Source organism: Nycticebus coucang, chromosome 16 (genome assembly GCF_027406575.1).
Source record: "Nycticebus coucang isolate mNycCou1 chromosome 16, mNycCou1.pri, whole genome shotgun sequence".
Classification (NCBI taxonomy): Eukaryota; Metazoa; Chordata; class Mammalia; order Primates; family Lorisidae; genus Nycticebus; species Nycticebus coucang.
This window is the reverse complement of record NC_069795.1, coordinates 76,425,366-76,443,260: the sequence shown is the minus strand read 5'-3', so window position 1 is coordinate 76,443,260 and position 17,895 is coordinate 76,425,366. Positions and strand designations below refer to the sequence as shown.

The 17,895-nt window shown below is 43.7% G+C and overlaps 2 pseudogenes; both read left to right on the top strand.

Annotated features, from left to right (window-relative positions):
• Window positions 1-8,999: 8,999 nt before the first annotated feature.
• On the top strand, window positions 9,000-10,765 carry LOC128567831 (E3 ubiquitin-protein ligase XIAP-like; annotated as a pseudogene).
• Window positions 10,766-13,780: 3,015 nt separating this feature from the next.
• On the top strand, window positions 13,781-14,618 carry LOC128567464 (myosin light polypeptide 6-like; annotated as a pseudogene).
• Window positions 14,619-17,895: the final 3,277 nt, after the last annotated feature.

Here is a 17,895-nt window from a genome sequence, read left to right as displayed (position 1 = left end):
TCTTCGGCTAGGCAGGGTAGTGATTCAGGAGTCTCAGGGGTCCAATGACCTTCTAAGGTGCAGGGATGGGCAGGAAATGGAAGGCAAGGGCAATGACCCCCAGAGGGCCAATGGCCTTGGTCCCACCCTGGCAAAGACACACTGACTCAGCTTCCTAAAACCATTTCTCTAGGAATGTTCCCTGGTTTATTCACCTCTGGCTGGCTGAGAGGCCTTGAGCTTAATTGCCCAAAGTCCTGAACTTTAGACTTTCTCAGAGATGATAACAGGGAATGAAGTCGTTCTCAGAAACTTCTTCAGGACAGAGTAAGGAGTGGGGAAGGGAGGTGAGGAGGCTTGAAGAGCAGGAAAGAGTCCGAAGGGGTCAGCAGCTGGGCTGGGACCTATGCTTCCCCAGTTGGGCAGCAGAGAATGGGAGACCTGGGGGGAGCTGTACACCACCCACATGGGGCAGCAGGTGGGGGAGGAAAAACAGCAGCGTGTGGGCCAGAGGTAGGGCTTTAGCTCTGATGGGTGCTTCTACCCCACACCAAATCCCTAAGGGGCCTCTTTTATATGCATGGCCATGGACTAGACCTGGGGAAGGCCCTAACCCAAGGCCAGCCCATCTTAGCTAAGTCTTCTCAGGAGAAGATGACTGGGGTCAGCCAACTCTTGGCAGTTGGGGACTGCTAACTATCCGACACTGATTTTTAGAACCAGGAAGAACAAATTCTTTTTTTTGAGACAGAGTCTCACTCTATTGCCCTGGGTAGAGTGCCGTGGTTTCATCTTAGATCACAGCAACATCAAATTCGCTGTGTCAAGTGATCTTCTTGCGTCAGCCTCCCAAGTAGCTGGGATTACAGGCGCCCACCACACCTGGCTATTTCTAGAAATGGGGTCTCGATCTTGCTCAGCCTGGTCTGGAACTCCTGAGTTCAGGCAATCCACCTCAGCCTCCCAGAATGCTAGGATTACAGACATGAGCCACCAAGCCCAGACTATTTAGTTTTGAGATAGAGTCTCCCTTTGATGCCCTACATAGAGTGCTATGGCATCATAGCTCACAGCAATCTCAAACTCCTGGGCTCAAGTGGTCCTCCTGCTTTAGCCTGGCCGGTAGCTGGGACTACAGGTGCCTCACAATGACTGGCTAATTTTTCTTTTTCTTTTGAGACAAAGATTTGTTGTTCTCGGTAGAGTGCCGTGGCTTCATAGCTCACAGCAACCTCAAACTCCTGGGCTCAAGCCATCCTCTTGCCTCAGCCTCCCAAGCAGCTGGGACTACAGGTGCCTGCCATAACACCCACCTAGTTTTTCTATTTGTAGTAGAAATGGGGAGGGGAGTCCTACTCTTGCTCAGGCTGGTCTTGAACTCCTGAGCTCAAGCAATCCACCTGCCTTAGCCTCCCAGAGTGCTAGGATTACAGTTGTGAGCCACCGTGCCCATCCCAGAAGTATTTTTTTAAACAAAATATTGCCATCTTAATTTACAATTATAGTATATTTACCTAAGATTCAAGGGATTTAGAGTCCAAGTTTTGTCCCACTATTGTGTGATATTGAACAACTCTCTCAAACTCTTTGAATCTCAGGAGAACCATAATAAAATACAAGCATTGAATCAGGGTATCTTCAATATCCCTTCTAGCTCAGTTACTCTGTCCTTCCATTAAATTACAGTAACATGCTACAAATAGGTCTGAGACAATTTGAAGTCTTAAAACCAGATCGCAAATTAAAAACAAAATCTTAGTGTAATAATTGAAATAGTAACTGATGTTTAGGTCTGGGATATTTGCTGTTGTCATTTAAAACCTTAATTATTCATTATTCTATGTATAGTATTTTTCGAGGTTAATTACTTTTCTGAGGAAAATCTTTTTTTTAAGGGTCAAGTGAAGTGGCTCACACCTATAATCCTAGCACTCTGAGAGGCTGAGGCGGGTGGATTGCCTGAGCTCATGGATTTGAGACCAGCCTGAGCCAGAGCTAGACCTTATCTCTAAAAATAGCCTGGCGTTGTGGCGGGCGCCTGTAGTCCCAGCTACTTGGCAGGCTGAGGCAAGAGAATCACTTAAGCCCAAGAGTTTGAGGTTGCTGTGAGCTGTGATGCCACAGTACTCTACCGAGGGCAACCAAGTAAGACTGTATAAAAAGAAAAGAAGCTTTTCAAGGTTTGTGTTTGATTTTTGTGTGTGTGACAGTCATTCTGTTGGCAGCAACCTCATCTCTTCTGGGCTCAGGCGACCCTCCTGCCTCTTCCTCTAGTTGAGGACCACTATACCCGGTACTCCAGGTGTCCACCACAACACTGAGCTGATTTTTCTATTTTTAGTAGAGATGGAGTCTCACTCTGGCTTGGGCTAGTCTTCAAGTCCTGAGGTCAAGCAATCTACTCGCCCCTACCTTCCCACGTGCAAGGATTATAGGCGTGAATCACCGCACTTGGCCAAAAAATTCTTTTCATTTCATTTTATTTGGCCTAATTTTTCCAACAAAATTATATGATAACACAATGTGACACCTGTCACTTCAGTTTAGGCTTCCTTAGTATAAGGGTCACTTTTGAAAAATAAAAAAATTAAAAAACTGGGTTTTGGCTCGGCGCATGTGGCTCAAGCAGCTAGGGCGCCAGCCACATACACCTGAGCTGGCGGGTTCAAATCCAGCCTGGGCCCTCCAAACAACAATGATGGCTGCAACCAAAACATAATAACTGGGTGATGTGGCGGGTGCCTGTAGTCCCAGCTACTTGGGAGGCTGAGGCAGGAGAATCAATTGAGCCCAGGAGTTGGAGGTTGCTGTGAGCTGTGATGCTACAGCACTCTACCCAGGGCGACAGCTTGAGGCTCTGTCTCAAAAAAAAAAAAAATGCCTATAATCCAAGCACTCTTGGAGGCCGAGGCAGGTGGATTCCTTGAGTTCAGGAGTTGGAGACCAGCTTGAGAAGAGTGAAACCAGTCTCTACTAAAAATAGAAAAACTAGCACGGCGCCTGTGGCTCAGTCGGTAAGGCGCCGGCCCCATATACCAAGGGTGGCGGATTCAAACCTGGCCCCTGTTGAACTGCAACCAAAAAATAGCCAGGCGTTGTGGCGGGCGCCTATAGTCCCAGCTATTCGGGAGGCTGAGGCAAGAGAATCGCTTAAGCCCAGGAGTTGGAGGTTGCTGTGAGCTGTATGATGCCACAGCACTCTACCAAGGGCGATAAAGTGAGACTCTGTCTCTACAAAAAAAAAAAAAAAAAAAAATAGAAAAACTAGCTGGGTGTTGTGGTGGGCATCTGTAGTCCCAGCTACTGCGATGGCTGAGACAAGAGGATCACTGGAGCCAGAGAGTTTGATGTTGCTGTGAGCTAAGATGACACCCAGGGTGACAGAATGAGACTCTGTCTCAAAAAGAAAACAAAAAAAAATCCCCCTGGGCCTCATCAGTTTTCCCCAGGCCTCCTTAATTATTTGATATTTAAAGACCATTCTCTTGCTTTAAAAAAATTTCTTATTGGCTGGGCACAGTGGCTCATGCCTGTAATCCTAGCACTCTGAGAGGCCTAGGTGGGTGGACTGCTTGAGCTCAGGGGTTTGAGACCAGCCTGAAAAAGAGTGAGACCCCCATCTCTATTAAAAATAGAAAAAATTAGCTAGGTGTTGTGGCAGGCACCTGTGGTCTCAGGTACCCAGGAGGATGAAGCAAGAGAATCATTTGAGCCCAAGGGTTTGGTTGCTATGAGCTATGACACTACAGCACTCTACCCAGGGCATCTATTAATAGAGCTTGGCTAAGAAAAGGTATATTCATTCATTCTTCCATTCAATATGCCAGTTACTGTTCTAAGTTCTGGGAAATTAGTATGAGCAAAACATACCAAGTTTCTGCAAGTGTGCTTGCCTGAGTACGGTGTATGTGTGTATGTGTGTGTGTGCACATTTGTGCACATATATGCCAAAATGACAGAAAGTACCACTTGAAGAAGAATTCAATGGGCTTGGTGCCTGTGGCTCAAGCGGCTAAGGTGCCAGCCACATACACCTAAGCTGGTGGGTTCGAATCCAGCCCACGCCCACCAAACAACAATGACGGCTGCAACCAAAAAATAGCTGGGCGTTGTGGCGGGCGCCTGTAGTCCCAGCTACTTGGGAAGTGGAGGCAGGGGGAATTGCTTGAGCCCAGGAGTTGGAGGTTGCTGTGAGCTGTGATGCCATGGCACTCTACCCAGGGTAACAGCTTGAGGCTCTGTCTCAAAAAAAAAAAAGTCTCGGCACCTGTGGCTCAAGCGGCTCAGGTGCCAGCCACATACACCTGAGCTGGCAGGTTCGGGCCCACCGAACAACAATGACGGCTGCAACAACAACAAAAAAAATAGCCGAGCATTGTGGTGGGCGCCTGTAGTCCCAGCTGCTTGGGAGGCAGAGGCAAGAGACTCGCTTGAGCCCAGGAGTTGGAGGTTGCTGTGAGCTGTGATGCCACAGCACTCTACCCAGGGCAGCAGCTTGAGGCTCTGTCTCAAAAAAAAAAGAAGAAGAATTCAATGAAGTAAGTAGCAAGCTCTATGAATATTTGTGGTGGAGAATTCCAGGAAAAGGGAACAGCAAAGAAGTGTTCTATACCAGATGTACTTTAGAACCAGCAAGGAGACCAAGGTGCCTGGCTGGGATGGAGTGAGAAAGGGCTGAATGTTAGGAGATAAGGTCAGAAAATTAGTGGGGCCAGATCAAGTAGGGCCTTGAAGGCCATGGTAAGGACTTTGGATGCTACTCTGAGGGAGACAGAAAGCAATTGGAAGGGTCTGAGCTGAGGCTACAATCTAAGTTTTATTAATTAATTAATTAATATATTTATGGAGAAAGAGTCTCTGTTGCCCATGCTACAGTGCTGTGGCATCTGCCTAGCTCACAGAAATCTCAAATTCCTGGGTTTAAGCAATCTTCCTGCCTCAGCCTCTGGAGTAGCTATATCTACAGGCACTCAGCTAATTTTTTCTATTTTTAGTAGTGTTGGGGTTTTGCTCTTGCTCAAGTTGATCTGGAGCTCCTAAGCTCAAGGGATCCTCCCTCCTGGACCTTTCAGAATGCTAGGATTACAGATGTGAGCCACGATGCCAGGTTCTGCAATCTAAGCTTTAAAAACAGAATACTGGCTGAGGCCTGGCACTGTGGTTCACACCTGTAATCCTAGCACTCTGGGAGACCTAGGCGGGTGGATTGCCTGAGCTTAGCCTGAGCAGGAGCAACACCCTGTCTATAAAAATAACTGGATGTTATGGTGGGCACCTGTAGTCCCAGCTACTTGGGAGGCTGAGGCAAGAAAATCACTTGAGCCGAAGAAATTGAGGTTGACGCTATAGCACTCTACTAAGGGCAGAGTGAGACTCTGCCTCAAAACAAACAAACAAACAAACAAACAAACAAACACCAGAATACTGGCTACTAATTAGAGCAGAGTCTCCTGAGAGCCAAGGGCAGAAGACAAACAGGTCAGTTAGGAGGCTGCGCAATATAGGAGGCTATTGCAGTATCCACACAAGAGAGGGTGGGGCTTGGCCTGGTGAGATTCTATTTTGAAGGTAGAGCTGATTAACTAAGTATGGGATATAAACTAAAGACAGTAGTGAGATGACTCCAAGGTTTTGATCTGAACAATAGAATGAAGAATGGTCCTAATTACTGAAATAAAGAGCACCTTTGGAGAAGAAAGGTTTTGGAGGAAGCAGTCCAGGGATTGGCTCTGGAAAGGTTAAATGTGAGATGTCTATTAGGCACCAAGTGTAGGTCTAATGTCATCTGCACAGCATGAAAGTGTGAATCTGGAGTTCAGGGGAGAGATCAGGGCTAATAATTTGGGAGTTAAGGCTGGGCATGGTGGCTCACACCTATAATCCTAGCACTCTGGGAAGACAAGGTAGGAGGATCACTTGAACTCAGGAGTTCAAGATCAGCCTGAGCAAAAGCAAAACCCCATCTCTACTAAAAACAGAAACATTTAGCCTAGCACTGTGGCAGGCATTTACAGTCCCAGCTACTTGGGAGGCTATAGCAGGAAGATCACTAGAACCCAAGAGTTTGAGGTTGCTTTGAGCTAGGCTGATGCCATGGCACTGAGACTGTCTAAAAAATTATTTTTGTTTAAACTTACTGCAAGGATAATAGATGACTTCAATCCAAAGACTTTATCACAAGCCTGGTGGTGTGTAGCTATAGTCCCAGCTACTGGGGAGGCAGAGGCAAGAAGATAGCTTAAGCCCAGGAGGTTGGCAGTTGCAGTATGTTATGACTGTGCCACTGCACTCTAGCAAGGGAGAAAAACAAAAGACATTGATAGGAAGAAGAGAAGGAAGGAAACAAATGAAAAACTAGAGAGAGAGAGGTCAAAGAAAAGACAATTGGACCTCTGAATGATAGGGGGTGAGTCAGCTTGATGAATACCTAGGAGAAATCTTGATCTGGTTAAAATCTATGAGATGTTGGGCGGCACCTGTGGCTCAGCGGGTAGGGCGCCGGCCCCATATGCCGAGGGTGGCGGGTTCAAGCCCAGCCCCGGCCAAACTGCAACAAAAAAATAGCCGGGCGTTGTGGCAGGCGCCTGTAGTCCCAGCTACTCGGGAGGCTGAGGCAAGAGAATCGCGTAAGCCCAGGAGTTAGAGGTTGCTGTGAGCCGGGTGACGCCACGGCACTCTACCAAGGGCGGTACAGTGAGACTCTGTCTCTACAAAAAAAAAAAAAAAAAAAAAAAAATCTATGAGATGTTATCAAGTACACCAATCATGGCTCAGAAGCAGCTAGTAAATTAGCACACATGAAAAGTCCCAGACCAGGCTTTTTTTTTTTTTTTTTTTTCAGTATCTCTTTTTGACTGAGTTAATCTTTAAAGTTTTGTCCTGATTATGTTGTGGGGTCTTTTTTGGTCAATACCATTAATTAAAGGTGTTTCCCAATTGATTATCTCCCACATTTCTTATAGGTAGTGGAAATTAGGCATAGGCTTAATTTTTACAAGATATACGGTGACGATTACCAGCGTTTTATAGACATCGATACTGGTCCTTTAAACCTGCTTCCTCCATCAGCAGGGATTTCCAAATGAAACCTCAGAGTGACCAGGTTTTGGTGGTAGCCATCTCAGAGCTAGGCTTTTGAATTGTGTGCGTGAGTTTATAGGAGTTGTTTTATTTACACAGGTGCAAGAAATGGTTTTGATAAACACCCAAAGACCTTCTTTTCTTTCTTTTTCTTTTTCCAGACAGAGTTTCACTTTGTCACCCTTGGTAGAGTGCTGTGGCATCATAGCTCACAGCAACCTCAAACTCTTGGACTTAAGGGATTCTCTTGCCTCAGCCTCCCATGTAGCTGGGACTACAGGCACCCACCACAGTGCCCAGCTATTTTTAGATAGGAGGGGTCTCACTCTGGCTGAGGCTGGTTTTGAACTAATGAGTTCAAACAATACACCCACCTCGGCTTCTGAGAGTGCTAAAATTATAGATGTGAGCCACTGTGCCCGGCCCCTATGAAATTAATTTTTAAAAGTCACATTTGGAGGCTCAGCACCTGTAGCCCAGTGAGTAGGGCTCCAGCCACATACAATGAAGCTGGTGGGTTCGAGCCCAGCCCTGGGCCTTCTAAACATGACAATTGCACCCCAGAAATAGCTGGGGATGTGGCAGGCACCTGTAATCCCAGCTACTTGGGAGGCTGAGGCAAGATAATTGCTTAAGCCTAAGAGTTTGAGGTTGCTGTGAGCTGTGATGCCACAGCATTCTACCGAAGGCAACGTGAGATTCTGTCTCAAAAAAAAAAAAAAAAAAGTCACATTCGGAACATGGTCATGATGACAAATTTGACTTACTCAACTAATAGAAAGGACTAGTTCTTTCTTTCTTTTTTTTTTTTTTTGTAGAGACAGAGTCTCACTGTACCGCCCTCGGGTAGAGTGCCGTGGTGTCACACGGCTCACAGCAACCTCTAACTCTTGGACTTACGCGATTCTCTTGCCTCAGCCTCCCCAGCAGCTGGGACTACAGGCGCCCGCCACAACGCCCGGCTATTTTTTTGTTGCAGTTTGGCCCGGGCCAGGTTTTAACTCGCCACCCTCAGTATATGGGGCCACAGGCACCGCCCAAGAGGACTAGTTCTTATGGAACTTCGAAAATAATTACATTTCCCTGATAAGTAAAAGAACCCAATAAAGATACATGGTATATCTGACTAGCCACCTATTTTTAAATATATGTAATATTTTTATAGATTTATCATAGATACCAATAATGGAGGGTATTAGTGGAAGCTCTCCACAAAATATAGCTTAAGTGTTTTATACAATGATTATAGGGCAATTGTAATTTTGCCATGCTTAAATTTTTATAAAAACACTCTTCTGGATTGCGCATGTGCGCCCGCTGGGTCGGGTTCAGGTTTCCAGCTGGGGCGGGGGGATGCGGGGCCAAAAAGGCTCCGTTTCCTCTTGCTGTCCACTTCCGGCTCAGAGAAGTGGCGGGACATTGGCGGCGTTCCGAACCCGCGCGGCTCTAATCGAGGGATGCCGGGGCCGAAGTGAGCCTCAAGCTGTCATCCTGGGTAGAGTGCTATGGCCTCGCAGCTCACAGCAATCTCCAATTCCTGGGCTCAAGCGATTCTCCTGCCTCAGCCTCCCAAGTAGCTGGGACTACAGGCGCCCACCACAAGGCCTGGCTACTTTTTGGTTGCAGCCGTCATTGTTGTTTGGCGGTCAAGGCTGGATTCGAACCCGCCAGTTCAGGTGTATGTGGCTGGCGCCTTAGCCGCTTGAGTCACAGGCACCCAGCCTACACTTCTATTTTGACTGACCTGAGAAGTAAAACTCATCACCTCAGAGAAGATATCTGGGAAGTGATAATCAAAAGTCATGGAGACTATGTTCCAAAAATCTTTGGATGCAGATGTAACTCAGTTCTTCCAGTATATATATGTTAATACCACTGTGAATTGACAAGAGCAGAAAAAATGGACGAACTTTGAGAACATCTTCTATTTACAAGAGAAGATGACTTTTAACAGTTTCGAAGGATTTAAAACTTGTATACCTGCAGTCATCAATAAGGATGAAGAATTTGTAGAAGAGTTTAATACATTAAAAACTTTTGTTGGGCAGCGCCTGTGGCTCAGTTGGTAAGGTGCCGGCCCCATATACCGAGGGTGGCAGGTTCAAACCCGGCCCCGGCTGAACTGCAACCAAAAAATAGCCGGGCGTTGTGGTGGGCACCGGTAGTCCCAGCTATTCTGGAGGCTGAGGCAAGAGAATCGCTTAAGCCCAGGAGTTGGAGGTTGCTGTGAGCTGTGTGATGCCATGGCACTCTACCAAGGGCCATAAAGTGAGACTCTGTCTCTACAAAAAACAAAACAAAACAACTTTTGCTTATTTTCCAAGTAGTCCTGTTTCGGCATCAACACTGGCACAAGCAGGTTTTCTTTATACTGGTGTAGGAGATACCGTGTGGTGCTTTAGTTGTCATGCAGCAGTAGATAGATGGCCATCTGGAGACTCAGGAGTTGGAAGACACACGGAAAGTACCCCCAAATTGCAGATTTATCAACGGTTTTTATTTTGAAAATAGTGCCATGCAACCTACAAATCCTGGTGTCCAGAATGGTCAGTACAAAGTTGAAAACTATCTGGGAAACAGAAATCATTTTGCTTTAGACAGGCCATCTGAGACTCATGCAGACTATCTTCTGAGAACTGGACAGGTTGTAGATATATCAGACACCCAGCCAGGATTTGCCCAAGGAATCCTGCCATGTGTAGTGAAGAAGCTAGATTAAAGTCATTCCAGAATTGGCCAGACTATGCCCACTTAACCCCAAGAGAGTTAGCTAGTGCTGGACTCCACTACACAGGTATTGATGATCAAGTGCAGTGCTTTTGTTGTGGTGGAAAACTGAAAAATTGGAAACATTGCTATCACGCCTGGTCAGAACACAGGCGACACTTTCCTAACTGCTTCTTTGTTTTGGGCCAAAACATTAATACTAGAAGTGAATCTGATGTTGTGAGTTCTGATAGGAATTGCCCAAATTCAACAAACCTTCCAAGAAACCCATCATGGCAGATTATGAAGCACGGATCATTGCTTTTGGACGTGGATATATTCAATTAACAAGGAGCAGCTTGCAAGAGCTGGATTTTGTGCTTTAGGAGAAGGTGATAAAGTAAAGTGCTTTCACTGTGGGGGAGGGCTAACTGATTGGAAGCCCAGTGAAGACCCTTACGAACAACATGCTAAGTGGTATCCAGGGTGTAAATATCTGTTAGAAGAGAAAGGACAAGAATATATAAACAATATTCATTTAACCCATTCTCTTGAGGAGTCTGGCAACAACTGCTGAAAAACACCATCACTAACTAAAAGAATTGATGATACCATCTTCCAAAATCCTATGATACAAGAAGCTATACAAATAGGATTCAGTTTCAAGGACATTAAGAAAATAATGGAAGAAAAAATTCAGATATCTGGGAGCAACTATAAATCAGTTGAGATTCTGATTGCAGATCTAGTGAGTGCTCAGAAAGACAGTACACAAGATGAATCGGATCAGACTTCATTGCAGAAAGAGATTAGTACTGAAGAGCAGCTAAGATGCCTGCAAGAAGAGAAGCTTTGCAAAATCTGTGTGGATAGAAATACTGCTGTGACTTTTATTCCTTGTGGACATCTGGTCACTTGTAAACAGTGTGCTGAAGCCGTTGACAAATGTCCCATGTGCTACACAGTCATTACTTTCAAGCAAAAAATGTTTATGTCTTGATCTAACTCCATAGCAGGCATGTTATGTTCTTATTACCCTGATTATATGTGTGATGTGAACCGACTTTAAGTAATCAGCACTGAATTCTATTAGCATTTACTGCCAAGTAGAAAAAATATATAAATGACAGTGTCTTAGCTGTCAATCTATGCTTTGGATTTCTGGATTTTGGAGGGGTAGTAGCTGTATTATTTATCCAATTTCCTTTACTGTTGTTTAATTAAAACTCTAAAAAGCATTATGTTACACATATAATTGATCACAATGTGTAGTGTACTGACTTAGTTTCTGAGTGTAAGTAAATTAATCATCTGAATTTTTTACTCTTATCAGATAGGCTTAACAAATGGAGCATTCTGTATAAATGTGGAGATGAGAGTTAATCTCCCCAATCACATAATTTGTTATGTGTGAAAAGGAATGAACTGTTCCACACTGGTGGAAAGATGTGGAGATTATTCTTAGATGTTTGTCTTTGTGTTTTAGGATTCTGTCCATTTTCTTTTACAATTATAAACATATACTTGTATGAAGGATTTTTAAAAGTAATTTTGCCATTTTTGAAAGGGTGTTTAATGATAGAATACCATCTAACCAACATGGAACGACATCAAAGATATATAAAATGTAATTGGCAAAACACTATGTTATAGTATGAGCCAAATCAAGGTGTGTGTGTTTTGTATGTGTATAGAACAAAAGATTTGGAAAGATTTGTACCAAACTGTTAAATGTGGTTTCTCTTGAGGGGGGTGAGGGGTGGGTCCCAGAGGAGTTTGCAGGGGCCTTTCACTTTCCTTTTTTAAATTTTGTTCTGTTTCAATTGTTTATAAGTTTGTATTATTTTTGTAATCAGAATATTTAGAAATTAGAAAGTATTTACTGGCTACTCGGGAGGCTGAGGCAAGAGAATCGCTTAAGCCCATGAGTTGGAGGTTACTGTGAGCTGTGTGAGGCCACGGCACTCTACCGAGGGCCATAAAGTGAAACTCTGTCTCTACATAAAAAAAAAAAAAAAAAGAAAGTATTTACTGATTTAAAGGCTTAGGCATGTTCAAACGCCTGCAAAACGCCTACTTATTGCTCAGCTTTAGTTTTTCTAATCCAAGAAGGCAGGGCAGTTAACCTCTTTGGCGCCAATGTAAAATTTAAATGTTTTAATGTTTTTCCTGCTTTGTGGATGAGAAATATTTCTGAGTGGTAGTTTTCTGACAGGTACACCATGTCTTCTTATCTTGTTTCACAATAAATATTTCTGATTTTGTAAAATGAAATATAAAGTATGGGGCGGCACCTGTGGCTCAAGGAGTAGGGCGCCAGTCCCATATGCCGGAGGTGGCGTGTTCAAACCTAGCCCCGGCCAAAAACCACAAAAAAAAAAAAAGAAATATAAAGTATGTTTCAGATCTTCCAATTAATTAGTAAGTATTCATCCTTAATCCTTGCTAGTTTAAGCCTGCCTAAGTCACTTTACTAAAAGATCTTTGTTAACCCAGTATTTTAAACATCTGTCAGTTCAAATCTGGCCCCAGCCAAAAAAAAAAAAAAAAATTAAACATCTGTCAGCTTATGTAGGTAAAAGTAGAAGCATGTTTCTACCCTGCTTGTAGTTGTAGTGACAGCTTTCCATGTTGAGATTCTCATATCATCTTGTATCTTAAAGTTTCATGTGAGTTTTTACTGTTAGAATGATTAAGATATATAGAGGACAAAATGTTAAGTCTTTCCTCTACCTAAGTTTGTTTTCTTGACTAGTAATAATAGTAGATATTTCTGAAGTGTTCTCTCAAAATCCTTAAAACCTCTTGAAAATCATAAAATATTGGCAAGAAAAGAATAGTTTAAATACTTTTAAAAACATTTGAATAAAAGTCAATATGGGTACAAAATATGTTTGAAAATGCTTTATAGAACACCCAGGGTTTGCAAGTTCTCCTAACAGATCTATCTATTGTAGAGGTGCGTAAGGGATCAGCAGAGAAAAGTTTGGCAGTGAAACCGTTTTTTTATTGTATTTTCTAAGAGAGCATTGTTATCTTCTCCTAACTTCTGTTGATTACTACTTTAAGTGATATTAATTGCAAAATCAAATAAAAGCATTGCAAATTTAAATGAGAATTTTAAAAATTAAATAATGACTGCCCTGAAAAAAAAACACTCTTCTGAATCCTAGTTATTAAGGCATCATTTTACAGTTTTCCTGAGAATTAATTAGTTTATGTATATTTTCATATGTTCATAGTTTTCCATAGTATGACTCACAATGATATCATATAGGACCTTTGTATGTGACTGGATTCTGATGTGGTAGACCCAGGTAAAAAAATATTTTTCCTCTTTAAAATTAGAACATCCTTTCCATGTATTTTGAATCAATATGTCAATCAAAGAAAGATTTAAATAAAAACCCAATAATCAGAGAAATTTAACTATTGTCACCATCATGGTCATAGTAAAATTGAGGGTTTGGAGCAAAAAAGCAAAACAAGAGACTTTATGTTCTGCAGAAAATAAAAAATTAAAAACTGCATCAATAGTGTTTTGAGAGCAGTGCCTGTGGCTTAGTGAGTAGGGCGCCGGCTCCATATACCAAGGGTGGAGGGTTCGAACCCGGCCCTAGCCAAACTGTAACAAAAAAATAGCCGGACCTTGTGGCAGGCCCCTATAGTCCCAGCTACATGGGAGGCTGAGGCAAGAGAATGGCCTAAGCCCAAGAGCTGGAGGTTGTTGTGAGCTGTAACGCCACGGCACTCTACCAAGGGCAACAAAATGAGACTCTGTCTCTAAAAAAAAAAAAAAAAAAACCATAATGTTTTGAGGCACTATTTATGATCAGATTTCCCTTAGTTGCATGTCATGAGTTCTCATTCTGTCAACACTGGCTCAGTAGTCTGTGTTCCTGAAGTCATCTGTTCCCAGGCTGTACAGTCCTAGAGTCCTAGAAGATGACTCCCCTTGGTACATGAGGTGTCTGCTCTTGTGATCATGTCAGCTTGTTCCAGGAGGCTTGTAAGCATGGCCCTGTTCCCTGCAGCCCTTTCCCAGGCTGTTCTTCTCTGCTACTTCTCCCAGAAGACCCAAACTCTGCTCTGTAGCTTCCAGCAGCGACCTTCAGGCAAAAATGAAGGAGCAGGGAAACCACATGCTGATGACAAGGCAGGCTACCTTGTCCCCGTAGCTAAAATCATCAGAACGTAAGAGAGCGGACTCAACCTTCAGTGAGCTATGTAAGTGTGTGAGCCCCCATAATTGTTCCATGAAGACTTTACTGACCAGCACCCTGAGAAGAAAATACGTTAAAGAACAGGGAGAACACTGACCAGTCTGTTCTATAAAGTATGTGTCTCTATTGTTGCTGTTTGTTTGTCATTTTAAAGTAAAGACAGGGTCTTTTAACCCATGATCACAGGAAAAGCTCCCGCAGAGCCAAGACGTGTGACTTCACTGAGGACCAGACTGCAGAATTCAAGGAGGCTTTCCGGCTGTTTGACCAAACAGGTGATGGCAAGATCCTGTACAGCCAGTGTGGGGACGTGATGAGGGCCCTGGGCCAGAACTCAACCAATTCTGAGGCGCTCAGGGCCCTAGGGAACCCCAAGAATGATGAGATGAATCTGACGGTGCAGGACTTTGGGCGCTTTTTTGCCCATGCTGCAGGCTGTGGCCACAAACAAGGAGCAAGGTACCGATGAGGATTAGGTCGAAGGTCTTTGGAGTTTGCTGAGCAGGGGAGTGGCACTCTCATGGGCATTGACATGGCAGAGGAAGAAGCAGAGATGTGGTGAGAAAGCATGAGGACAGTAATGGTTGTATTAACTATGGAGTGTTTGTGGGGAATAACCTGTGGAGGTGACAGGCCCATGGGCCGAGCTTGTCCATATGGTGCCGAATGGCTGAGGACTGTCTTTTCTTGTGTGAGACTGTATCTATCCTGCAGGTATCCTAGGCTCTCTGGTCACAGCACCTTTCCCATCTTGTCTCTTTGGGATGATTATTTACTGTTCAGCAAATAGACTTGTTCTCTGTGCTCTAATGGGGGGTGGGGGTGGGGACAAAATAGGTCTTATTCTGTTGCCCAGGCTGGAGTACAGTAGTGTCATCATAGCTCACTTAGCTGTGAATTCCTGGGTTTATAAGACCCTCCTGCCTCAGCCTCCTGAGTAACTAGGACTACAGGGACCCCACCATGATCAGTTATTTTTTTTTATTTTTATTTTTTGTAGAGACAGAGTCTCACTGTACCGCCCTCGGTAGAGTACCGTGGCGTCACACGACTCACAGCAACCTCTAACTCTTGGGCTTACGCGATTCTCTTGCCTCAGCCTCCCGATCAGCTGGGACTACAGGCGCCCGCCACAACACCCAGCTATTTTGTTGTTGTTGCAGTTTGGCCGGGGTTGGGTTTGAACCCACCACCCTCAGCATATGGAGTCGGCGCCCTACTCACTGAGCCACAGGCGCCGCCCATGATCAGTTATTTTTTTATTTTATTTTTATTTATTTTATTTTTTTAGAGACACAGTCTCACTTTGTCACCCTTGGTAGAGTACTGTGGCATCACAGTTCACAGCAACCTCCAGCTCTTGGGCTAGGGTGATTCTCTTGCCTCAGCCTCCCGAGTAGCTGGGACTACAGATGCCCGCCACAATGCCCGGCTATTTTTTTGTTGCAGTTTGGCCAGGGCTGGGTTTGAACTCACCACCTTCAGTATATGGGGCTGGCACCCTCACTGAGCCACATGCGCCACCGATCAGCTATTTTTAAAAAATATATTTTGTGGAGATGGGGGTCTCACAATGTTGTTCAGGCTGGTTAGAAAATTTTTTTTTTTTTTTGCAATTTTAAGAGCGTTTATTGGAAAAGAAAAAAAGAACCTTTATTGAAATCAACATTCAAATAGAATCTCAAGGGTGAAATGTTTGAGCAAAACCAATTTAACAATTCCAAATATATATAAAAACATTTAAAAATTAATCTTGTTCAAGGTGATAATTTACTCCTCCCCCATTTTATCCGTTATTCTTCATTGGACCAAATAAACAGGGGAGACTTAGTTTAATCTTAAAAAAAGGAAATGGTTAGAAAATTTTTAACATGAAAAAGACTTGTCAGGGTGGGTGCGGTGGCTAAGGTCTATAATCCTAGCACTCTGGGAGGCTGAGGCAGGTGGATTGCCTGAGCTTCGGAGTTTGAGACCAGCCTGAGCAAGAGCAAGGCTCCATCTCTACTAAAAGGAGAAAAATTAGGGCAGCGCCTGTGGCTCAGTGAGTAGGGCGCTGGCCCCATATACCGAGGGTGGTGGGTTCAAACCCAGCCCCGGCCAAACTGCAATAAAAAAAAAAATAGCCGGGTGTTGTGGCGGTGCCTGTAGTCCCAGCTACTCGGGAGGCTGAGGCAAGAGAATCGCGTAAGCCCAGGAGTTGGAGGTTGCTGTGAGCCGTGTGACGCCATGGCACTCTACCGAGGGCGGTAAAGTGAGACTCTGTCTCTACAAAAAAAAAAAAAAAGAAAGAAAGAAAAATTAGCCAGGCATTGTTGGGGGCGCCTATAGTCCCCAACTACTTAGGAGGCTGAGACAAGAGGATCACCTGAACCCAGGAGTTTACTGACACCACAGCACTCTAGCCTGGGCAACAGAGTGATACTGGAAAAAAAAAAAAAAAGAGAGAGAGAGTATAGGTGCCTAAAGATAAGAAATGGTCATAGTGCCAGCTGTGCTATTAATCAGGCTAATAATCCTTCACACAGCATAATATAAGGTAGCATAACAAATATTCAACATTTTAATGTTTTTAGAAGTGAGGAATCTCCTATCCTATTAATTTGCTTATAATTGTCGATAGTCCTAAAATTTCTAAAAAATGTGAAAACACATATGAAGAGATCCCAGTAAAACTACTTTTAGGTTAAGTGAGAAGAAAACTCTCCATCACTGGGCAGAATAGGCAGGGCGCAAATAACTTTTTATTGCATCATGTTGAAAACAGACTGTTATTCAGGGTTTATTTCTCTTCTAAATTACTGATTCTATCCTCCTATTATACATACATCTTGTAAGAAATTTAATTTTAATATATTTTAATATGTAGATATTTTAAATGTTCATACAAAGGGTGCCCAAAAATGTATACACATTTTTAAAAAGGAGGAAAATGTATTAAAATTGTAATAATAGGCCTGGTGAGGTGGCTCATGCCTGTAATCCTAGCACTCTGGGAGGTCAAGGTGGGTGGAGTGCTTGAGCTCACGAGATTGTAACCAGCCTGAGCAAAAAAAAACAAAAAAAAAAACAGCGAGATTCCATCTCTACTACAAATAGAAAAACCGAGGCAAGAGGATCGCTTTAGTCCAAGAGTTGGAGGTTGCTGTGAGCTATGATGCCACAGCGCTCTAGCCAGGGTGAAAGCTTGAGACTCTGTCTCCAAAAACAATTGTAATAATATATACAATAACGTCTGTTATCTTGCATATTGCATCTTGTATCGCTCTCTCTTTTTTTTTTTTGTAGAGACAGAGTTTTACTTTATTGCCCTCGGTAGAGTGCTGTGGCGTCACACAGCTCACAGCAACCTCCAACTCCTGGGCTTAGGCAATTCTCCTGCCTCAGCCTCCCGAGTAACTGGGACTACAGGCACCCGCCACAACGCCCGGCTATTTTTTTTTTTTTTATTGCAGTTTGGCCGGGGCTGGGTTTGAACCGGCCACCCTCGGTATATGGGGCCCGCGCCCTGCTCACTGAGCCACAGGCGCCGCCCCATCTCTCTCTTTCTTTGTTTTCTCGTTTTGAGACAGACTCTCACTCCATAGCCTCAGCTAGAGTGCTGTGGCATTAGCCTAGCTCACAGCAACCTCGAACTTCTGGGCTCAAGCAATCCTCCTGCCTCAGCCTCCCAGAGTGCGAAGATTACAGGTGTGACCCGCTATGCCTGGCCTCTAGTATCTCTTGTAATTGCAACAGTCAAATGTGACTTGAGTATTACAATTTTAATACAATTTTTTCCTTTATTAAAATGTGTATACATATTTTTGGTACTCTATATAGACAATTATATTAAATATGCAAATGAAAATATGTAGACCTTAAAACTAGAATTTAAAATATATTATTAATCATAAGAAAGTAGTCTTGG